Source organism: Loxodonta africana, chromosome 7, assembly GCF_030014295.1.
Source record: "Loxodonta africana isolate mLoxAfr1 chromosome 7, mLoxAfr1.hap2, whole genome shotgun sequence".
Classification (NCBI taxonomy): domain Eukaryota; kingdom Metazoa; phylum Chordata; class Mammalia; order Proboscidea; family Elephantidae; genus Loxodonta; species Loxodonta africana.
In genome coordinates this window covers 64145437-64155086 of record NC_087348.1, presented here as the reverse complement: position 1 = coordinate 64155086, position 9650 = coordinate 64145437, and positions in this window count along the sequence as shown.

The following is a 9650-nucleotide window of genomic DNA, read 5'->3' as shown; positions in this document are numbered from 1 at the left end:
TGTTGGCTTTGCATAGATGCCCTTTATTATGTTGAGGAATTTTCCTTCAATTCCTATTTTGGTAAGAGTTTTTATCATGAATGGGTGTTGAACTTTGTCAAATGCCTTTTCTGCATCAATTGATAAGATCATGTGGTTTTTGTCTTTTGTTTTATTTATGTGATGCATTACATTAATGGTTTTTCTGATATTAAACCAGCCTTGCATACCTGGTATAAATCCCACTTGATCAGGGTGAATTATTTTTTTGATGTGTTGTTGGATTCTATTGGCTAGAATTTTGTTGAGGATTTTTGCATCAATGTTCATGAGGGATATAGGTCTATAATTTTCTTTTTTTGTAATGTCTTTACCTGGTTTTGGTATCAGGGAGATGGTGGCTTCATAGAATGAGTTGGGTAGTATTCCATCATTTTCCATGCTTTGAAATACCTTTAGTAGTAGTGGTGTTAACTCTTCTCTGAAAGTTTGGTAGAACTCTGCAGTGAAGCCGTCCGGGCCAGGGCTTTTTTTTGTTGGGAGTTTTTTGATTACCGTTTCAATCTCTTTTTTTGTTATGGGTCTATTTAGTTGTTCTACTTCTGAATGTGTTAGTTTAGGTAGGTAGTGTTTTTCCAGGAATTCATCCATTTCTTCTAGGTTTTCAAATTTGTTAGAGTACAATTTTTCATAATAATCTGAAATGATTCTTTTAATTTCATTTGGTTCTGTTGTGATGTGGTCCTTCTCATTTCTTATTCGGGTTATTTGTTTCCTTTCCTGTATTTCTTTAGTCAGTCTAGCCAATGGTTTATCAATTTTGTTAATTTTTTTGAAGAACCAGCTTTTGGCTTTGTTAATTCTTTCAATTGTTTTTCTGTTCTCTAATTCATTTAGTTCAGCTCTAATTTTTATTATTTGTTTTCTTCTGGTGCCTGATGGATTCTTTTGTTGCTCAGTTTCTATTTGTTCAAGTTGTCGGGACAGTTCTCTGATTTTGGCTCTTTCTTCTTTTTGTATGTGTGCATTTATTGATATAAATTGGCCTCTGAGCACTGCTTTTGCTGTGTCCCAGAGGTTTTGATAGGAAGTATTTTCATTCTTGTTGCTTTCTATGAATTTCCTTATTCCCTCCTTGATGTCTTCTATAACCCAGTCTTTTTTCAGGAGGGTATTGTTCATTTTCCAAGTATTTGATTTCTTTTCCCTAGTTTTTCTGTTATTGATCTCTAGTTTTATTGCCTTGTGGTCTGAGAAGATGCTTTGTAATATTTCGATGTTTTGGACTCTGCAAAGGTTTGTTTTATGACCTAATATGTGGTCTATTCTAGAGAATGTTCCATGTGCGCTAGAAAAAAAAGTATATTTTGCAGCAGTTGGGTGGAGAGTTCTGTATAAGTCAATGAGGTCAAGTTGGTTGATTGTTGTAATTAGATCTTCCGTGTCTCTGTTGAGCTTCTTACTGGATGTCCTGTCCTTCTCCGAAAGTGGTGTGTTGAAGTCTCCTACTATAATTGTGGAGGTGTCTATCTCACTTTTCAGTTCTGTTAAAATTTGATTTATGTATCTTGCAGCCCTGTCATTGGGTGCATAAATATTTAATATGGTTATGTCTTCCTGATCAATTGTCCCTTTTATCATTATATAGTGTCCTTCTTTATCCTTTGTGGTGGATTTTAGTCTAAAGTCTATTTTGTCAGAAATTAATATTGCTACTCCTCTTCTTTTTTGCTTATTGTTTGCTTGATATACTTTTTTCCATCCTTTGAGTTTTAGTTTGTTTGTGTCTCTAAGTCTAAGGTGTGTCTCTTGTAGGCAGCATATAGATGGATCGTGTTTCTTTATCCAGTCTGTGACTCTCTGTCTCTTTATTGGTGCATTTAGTCCATTTACATTCAGGGTAATTATAGATAAATAAGTTTTTGGTGCTGTCATTTTGATGCCTTTTTATGTGTGTTGTTGACAATTTCATTTTTCCACATACTTTTTTGTGCTGAGGCGTTTTTCTTAGTAAATTGTGAGATCCTCATTTTCATAGTGCTTGACTTTATGTTAGTTGAGTCGTTACGTTTTTCTTGGTTTTTATCTTGAGTTATAGAGTTGTTATACCTTTTTGTGGTTACCTTATTATTTACCCCTATTTTTCTAAGTAAAAACCTAACTTGTATTGTTCTATATCGCCTTGTATCACTCTCCATATGGCAGTTCAATGCCTCCTGTATTTAGTCCCTCTTTTTGATTATTGTGATCTTTTACCTATTGACTTCACTGATTCCCTGTTATGTGTATTTTTTTTTTTTAATTAATCTTAATTTGTTTGTTTTTGTGATTTCCCTATTTGAGTTGATATCAGGACGTTCTGTTTTGTGACCTTGTGTTGTGCTGATATCTGATATTATTGGTTCTCTGACCAAACAATATCCTTTAGTATTTCTTGTAGCTTTGGTTTGATTTTTGCAAATTCTCTAAACTTGTGTTTGTCTGTAAATATCTTAATTTCGCCTTCATATTTGAGAGAGAGTTTTGCTGGATATATGATCCTTGGCTGGCAGTTTTTCTCCTTCAGTGTTCTGTATATGTCGTCCCATTCCCTTCTTGCCTGCATGGTTTCTGCTGAGTAGTCAGAACATATTCTTATTGATTCTCCCTTGAAGGAAACCTTTCTTTTCTCCCTGGCTGCTTTTAAAATTTTCTGTTTATCTTTGGTTTTGGTGAGTTTGATGATAATATGTCTTGGTGTTTTTCTTTTTGGATCAATCTTAAATGGGGTTCGATGAGCATCTTGGATAGATATCCTTTCGTCTTTCATGATGTCAGGGAAGTTTTCTGTCAGGAGTTCTTCAACTATTTTCTCTGTGTTTTCTGTCCCCCCTCCCTGTTCTGGGACTCCAATCACCCGCAGGTTATCCTTCTTGATAGAGTCCCACATAATTCTTAGGGTTTCTTCATTTTTTTAAATTCTTTTACCTGATTTTTTTTCAGCTATGTTGGTGTTGATTCCCTGGTCCTCCAGATGTCCCAGTCTGCATTCTAATTGCTCGAGTCTGCTCCTCTGAGTTCCTAGTGCGTTGTCTAATTCTGTTATTTTATTTTTAATCTTTTGGATTTCTACATGTTGTCTCTCTATGGATTCTTGCAACTTATTAATTTTTCCAGTATGTTCTTGAATAATCTTTTTGAGTTCTTCAACAGTTTTATCAGTGTGTTCCTTGGCTTTTTCTGCAGTTATCCTAATTTCATTTGTGATATCACTAAGCATTCTGTAAATTAGTTTTTTATATTCTGTATCTGATAATTCCAAGATTGTATCTTCATTTGGGAAAGATTTTGATTCTTTTGTTTGGGGGGTTGGAGAAGCTGTCATGGTCTGCTTCTTTAAGTGGTTTGATATGGATTGTTGTCTCTGCGCCATCACTGGGAAACTAGTTTTTCCAGAAAATCCGCTAAAAAAAAATGCAGTCAGATCCCTATCAGAGTTCTCCCTCTGGCTCAGGCTATTCAGATGTTAATGAAGCCACCTGGGGAGGGTGGGGGAGGGAACAGAGAGATAGGAGAGTAGCACCTCAGAATATAGCCAGAGTTGCTTGTCTTGCTTGGAATGACTATTATATCTGAGATTCCCGCGGGGCGCGTCGCCTATGTGTGCTGGCTGTGTGGAGATTGCCCCCGGGGGGTCTGGCCCGCTGGAGTCACGGTCAGATCCTCCACTTCCAGCCACACGCCCAGCATCAAGTCTCCCCTACTGGGACGGTGCACTCTCGACTCCAAAATCAGTCGCTGCCTCCTGGGGACTTCTCGTCCCTCCAGCCACGTGGCCGTGCTGCACCCGAGAACCAGTTAGGCCTCCTCCCGGGGTTAGTTCAGATGGGTGGAGCAGCTCCCCGTGCTTGTGCCGTGACCGAGTGTCCCGGCTGCGACGCTGTTCTCCCCGCTCCAATACCAGTCGCTGCCTTCCGGGGGCTTCTCCTACCGGCTGCGTCCCACGCCGCCCGCGTGACCCGGCTGGTCCCCTTCCCGGGGTTAGTTCAGGGGGGTGGAGCAACTCTCCGTGTTTATGGCGTACCTGCGTCCAGTCCAAATCTCTGCGGGACGGTTCCCCGGCTCGGACACTGCTCTTTCTGCTCCAAGTCCAGTCACTGCCTCCTGGGGACTTCTCCTACCGGCTGCGTCCCACGCCGCCCGTGGAACCGGCTGGTCCCCCTCCCGGGGTTAGTTCAGGGGGGTGGAGCAGGTCTCTGTGCTTGTGCCGTACCTGACTGGTACGCTGGCTCCAGGCTCTGGAAACAATCGCTGCTTCCCTGTATTAGTTCATTCTCCGTCTCTAAATCTGTGTTTGTTGTTCAGGGTTCGTAGATTGTTATGTATGTGATCGATTCACTTGTTTTTCCGTGTCTTTGTTGTAAGAGGGATCCGAGGTAGTGTCTGCCTAGTCCGCCATCTTGGCTCCGCCCCCCTCTCACGTGTTTTTATAATAGTGGTCTCATACATTATTGGTCTTTATGTGATTGACTTACTTCACTCAGCATAACGTCCTCCATATTCATCCACATTGTTAGATGTTTCAAAGATTCATCATTGTTCTTTATTGTTGTGTAGTATTCCGTTGTATGTATGTACCATAGTTTGTCCATTCTTCTGTTAATGAGCACTTAGGATTTTTCCATCTTTTTGCTATGGTGAATAATGCTGCAATGAACTTGAATGTGCATACGTTTTGTGCAATAGCTCTTATTTCTCTAGGATATATTCTAGGGTATGTTCTCTAGTGGGATTGCTGGATTGTATGGTATCTCTATTTCTAGCTTTTTAAGGAAGAGCCATATTGTTTTCCAAAATGGCTGTACCATTTTGCATTCCCACCAGCAGTACATAAGAGTTCCAGTGTCCTCGCAGCCTTTCCAACATTTGCTATTTTCTCTTTTTTTGATTCACGTCAGTAATGTATTTCCATTGTAGTTTTGATTTGCATTTCTCTAATGGCTAGTGATTGCGAGCATTTCCTCATATGTCTGTCAGCCACCTAAATGCCTTTGGTGAAGTGTGTTCATATCCTTTGCCCATTTTTTAATTGGATTGTCTTTTTATTATTAAAAAAAAAAAAAGAGGTGTTGAATTTCCCTATAAATTTTAGAGATTAGACCTTTCTCGGATACGTCATAGCCAAGACTTTTTTTCCTATTCTGTAGGTTCTCTTTTCACTCCTTTGGTGAAGTCCTTTGCTGACCATAAATGTTTGATTTTTAGGAAATCCCATTTATCTAGCTTATCTTCTTGTGTTTGTGTATTGTTAATTATGGCTTATGTCCTGTTTATGCCATATATTAGGGCCCCTAGTGTTGACTCATTTTTCTTCTCTGATCTTTATAGTTTTTGGATTTATATTTTGGCCTTTGATGCATTTTGAATTAGTTTTTGTGTATAGTGTGAGGTATGGGTCCTGTTTCACGGTTTTATAGATGGACATTCAGTTTTGCCAGCACCATTTCTTAAAAAAGACTTTGGGCAGAAAGACAGTTTCTGATAGTGGAAGTGACATGAAGGAACTAAAAAATTGACTTGATAGAGACTGGATGGCTACTTGTGAGCAGTCACGAACCCCTCTTTGATGATGAAGTTTAGTTGAGACCTGAATAATGAGGAGTGAATGGTGCTGCAAATTTTGATTGTCTCCAGTTTGGGACAAAGCTGCAAGTAAAAATTAAGTTCCATTCTCTCTAGCAACGTTGCTCAGGAATACAAACAAGCCTTATATGCTGGCATTTTCCCCAGGTTCCAACATTAGTCCCTCTCCTCTTCACACACTGAATGAGCTCCATGAGAGCAGGGACTTTGTTTTGTTCAAGGCTGTACTCCCAGGACCTAGAACAGTAGCAGGCATATAGTAAGTGTTCAGTAAATACTTGGCGAGTGAATGAATGAATGAATGGAGTGACATCCAAGGCTGAACTCATTTGTTGTTCTCCAAATCACTCCTCCCCTGGGTTCCCTATTTTAAAAAACCAGTTTCTGTGGAGTTGACTCTGATTCATGGCAATCCCATGTGTGTCGGAATAGAACTGTATTCCATAGGGCTTTCAATGGCTGATTGTTCAGAAGTAGATTGCCAGGCCTTTCTTCCTAGTCATTTGGGTTCTTGATTGCTACTTCCATGGGTGTTGATTGTGGATCCAAGTAAAATGAAATCCTTGACAACTTTAATCTTTTCTCCATTTACCGTGATGTTGCTTATTGGTCCAGTTGTGAGGATTTTTGTTTTCTTTATGTAGAGGTATAATCCATACTGAAGGCTGTGGTCTTTGATCTTCATCAGCAAGTGCTCCAAATTCTCTTCACTTTCAGGAAGCAAGGTTGTGTCATCTGCATGACACAGATTGTTAATGACTCTTCCTCCCATCCTGATGCCCTATTCTTCTTCATATAGTCCAGCTTCTTGAATTATTTGCTCAGCATACAGACTGAATAAGTATGGTAAAAGGATACAACCCTGATGCACACCTTCTTGACTTTAAACCATGCAGTATCCCCTTGTTCTGTTCAAATGACTTCATCTTGGTCTATGTACAGGTTTAAATGTTCTGGAATTCCCATTCTTTACAATGTTATCCATAATTTGTTATGATCCACACAGTCAAATGCCTTTGCATAGTCAATAAAACACAGATAAACATCTTTCTGGTATTCTCTACTTTCAGCCAGGATCCATCTGACATCAGCAATGATATCCCTGGATCCACATCCTCTTCTGAATCCAGCCTGAATTTCTGGCAGTTCCCTGTTGATGTACTGTTCCAACTGCTTTTGAATGATCTTCAGCAAAATTTTACTTGTATGTGATATTAATGATATTGTTAGATAATTTCCTCCTTCTGTTGGATCACCTTCCTTTGGGATGAGTACAAATATGGATCTCTTCCAGTTGGTTGGCCAGGTAGCTGTCTTCCAAATTTCTTGGTGTAGATGAGTGAGTGCTTCCAGTGCTGCGTCCATTTGTTGAAACATCTCAGTTGGTATTCTGTCAGTTCCTGGGGCCTTGTTGTTTATGCATTCCATTTCATTTTTTATGATTTCCAATTTTCCTAGATTCATGCGTTGTACGTTCCATATGCAGATTATTAATGGATGTTTGTAACTGTTTCTTTTCATTTTGAGTCATGCCACATCAGCAAATGAAGGTCCTGAAAGCTTGACTCCATCCAGATAATTAAGGTCGACTTTACTTTGAGGAGGCAGCTTTTTCCCAGTCATATTTTGCGTGCCTTCCAACCTGAGGGCCTCACCTTCCAGCACTATATCAGACAATGTTCTGCTGCTATTCATAAGGTTTTCACCAGCTAATTTTGTCAGAAATAGACTGCCAGGTCCTTCTTCATCGGGAAGGTCCACTGAAACCTATCCACCTAGGGTGACCCTACTGGTATTTGAAATACCGGTGGCAAAGCTTCCAGAATCACAGCAACATGCAAGCCACCACAGTACGACAAACTGACAGATGCATGGTGGATAGTATAAGGCAGGAAATATTAAAAGCCATAGGAGGAGTGTTGGAGTGTAGAGCTTTTGTTGGGTGTGATCAAGGAAGTTTTTTTGGAACATACAGCATTGGAAAAGGTCTTTTCAGTGATATTTAGTCTGGAAATACGAGTTGGGAGTGAAAGACATTCTCATGGAGAGAACTACATGAGTATAGACAAAGTTGGGAAAGCCTAAAGTCTATTCAGAATCAAGACTGCCTGGGCCTACAGGATGCTGAAAGTGGAGAGCTTGGTTAATAAGTTGTAAATATGGATTGAGGCCAGTTCACGAGGGGCCTTGAATGTTAAACTGAAGAGCTATTTCTTTGCTCTCCTGTCAGTAGAAGTAATCTTGCAAAAGTTGTGTGTAGCCACTATCTCCAATTCCTCCTCATCCCATTCTTCTTTAACCCCACTGCAGTCAGGCTTTCACCCCCAGCACTCCGCAAAAACTGCTCTTGTCAAGCACACCGTATACTCCATGTTGCTAAATGCAGTGGTCAGTTTTGAGTCTTCACCTTACTTAACCTGCAAGCAGCATATGACAGTTGATCATGTTCCCTTCCTTAATATACTTTCTTCAGTGTATTTCTTGGCCTCTAGCTGACCTCACTCCTGAGTTTCCCTGGTTATTCCTTCTCAACCTCCTTTGCTATTTCTCTCCCCCAACGACCCAATAGTTGAACACATGGCTGCTAACTGAAGGGTCTGCTGCCAGGTCTCCTCCTGTAAAGATTAAAAAAAACCTGTAAAGATTACAGTCTAGGAAATCCTATGGGGCAGTTCTACTCTGTCATTAGGGTTGCTTTGAGTGGGAATTTACTCTATAGCAAACAACAACAGTCTTTTAATGTTGGAATACCCCAGGGCCTAATCTTTGATCTTGCTCTTCCCTCTCTAAACTCACTTCTTCCTTGATAATCTCATTCAGTTGTATCACGGCATATACCGTCTATATGCCAAAACTCCCGGATTTTTATCTGCAGTCCAGACTTCCTTGTCAAACTCCAGATTGTTCTTGACATAGCCACTTAAGTATTGAATACACATCTCACACCTAACGTGTCTAAAATTAAAATCGATCTTCTGATTTTCATCTACCCTCACACACACCCTATACTGGGTTGGATAGTACCCCACCAAAACTCATGTCCTTCCTGAAACCTCAGAATGTGACCTTACTTGGTAATGGTGTCATTGCAGATATAATTAGTTAACAAAGTCATATTGGAATAAGGTAGGCCTTTAATCTAGTATGACTGGTGTTTTTATAAAAAAGAGAGGAGATACAGAGACAGATGGACACAGAGGGAAGACAGCCATGTGAAAATGGAGGCAGAAATTGGAGTTATGCTGCCACAAGCCAAGGACCGCCTGGGGCTACCAGAAGCTGGGAGAGACAAAGAAGCGTCCTTCCCTAGAGGCTTCAGAGAGAGCATGGCCCTGCCAACACCTTAATTTTTGGACTTCTAGCTTCCAGAACCGTGAGAGAATAAATTTCTGTTGTTTTAAACCACCCAGTTTGTGGTACTTTGTTATGGCAGCCTTAGGAAACCAAATAAATAGATAAATAAATAACCCGGGCCCAAATCTCACGGTTTAACACAATATAAGGTTTATTTTCCTCTCACATCATGATCCAACTGGCTGTTAGTAGGTGTACTTCTATGCAGGGATTCAAGCTATCCATCTAGTGATTCCACCATCTTCTAGGCCTCAGCATCCACTGGATCATCTGCATCCAGAGATGTGGAAAGAAAGAATGGAAACTCTCTTCCAAGAGGTCTTGGAGGCCAGGCCTCTGCTTGCCAAGCTCAGTTACATGTCCCGGTCAACTCTGGAGGAGCCTGGGAAATGTCGGAAAGCAGGGTGTCCAGGAACAAGAGGATGAAGGTGAGTATTGTTGGACCACAAGAAGGTTGTTTGTTTTGTTTTTTCCTTTCTAAGCTCTTTCTCTAATCTCTTCCTTTAAATTCTAGCTGCATTTGCATTTAGTCTGACCTATGTTCTCTCCAACCTCATTCACTCAACAAATGTTTATTAAGTATGCTATTTGTCAAGCACTATGAGTACAAGCACCTCACATTCTAAAAAAAAATTCTAACAAGGAGGCAAATGAGAATTCAAATTTTCGATGCAAAGAGACAAGTGCAATGTTAA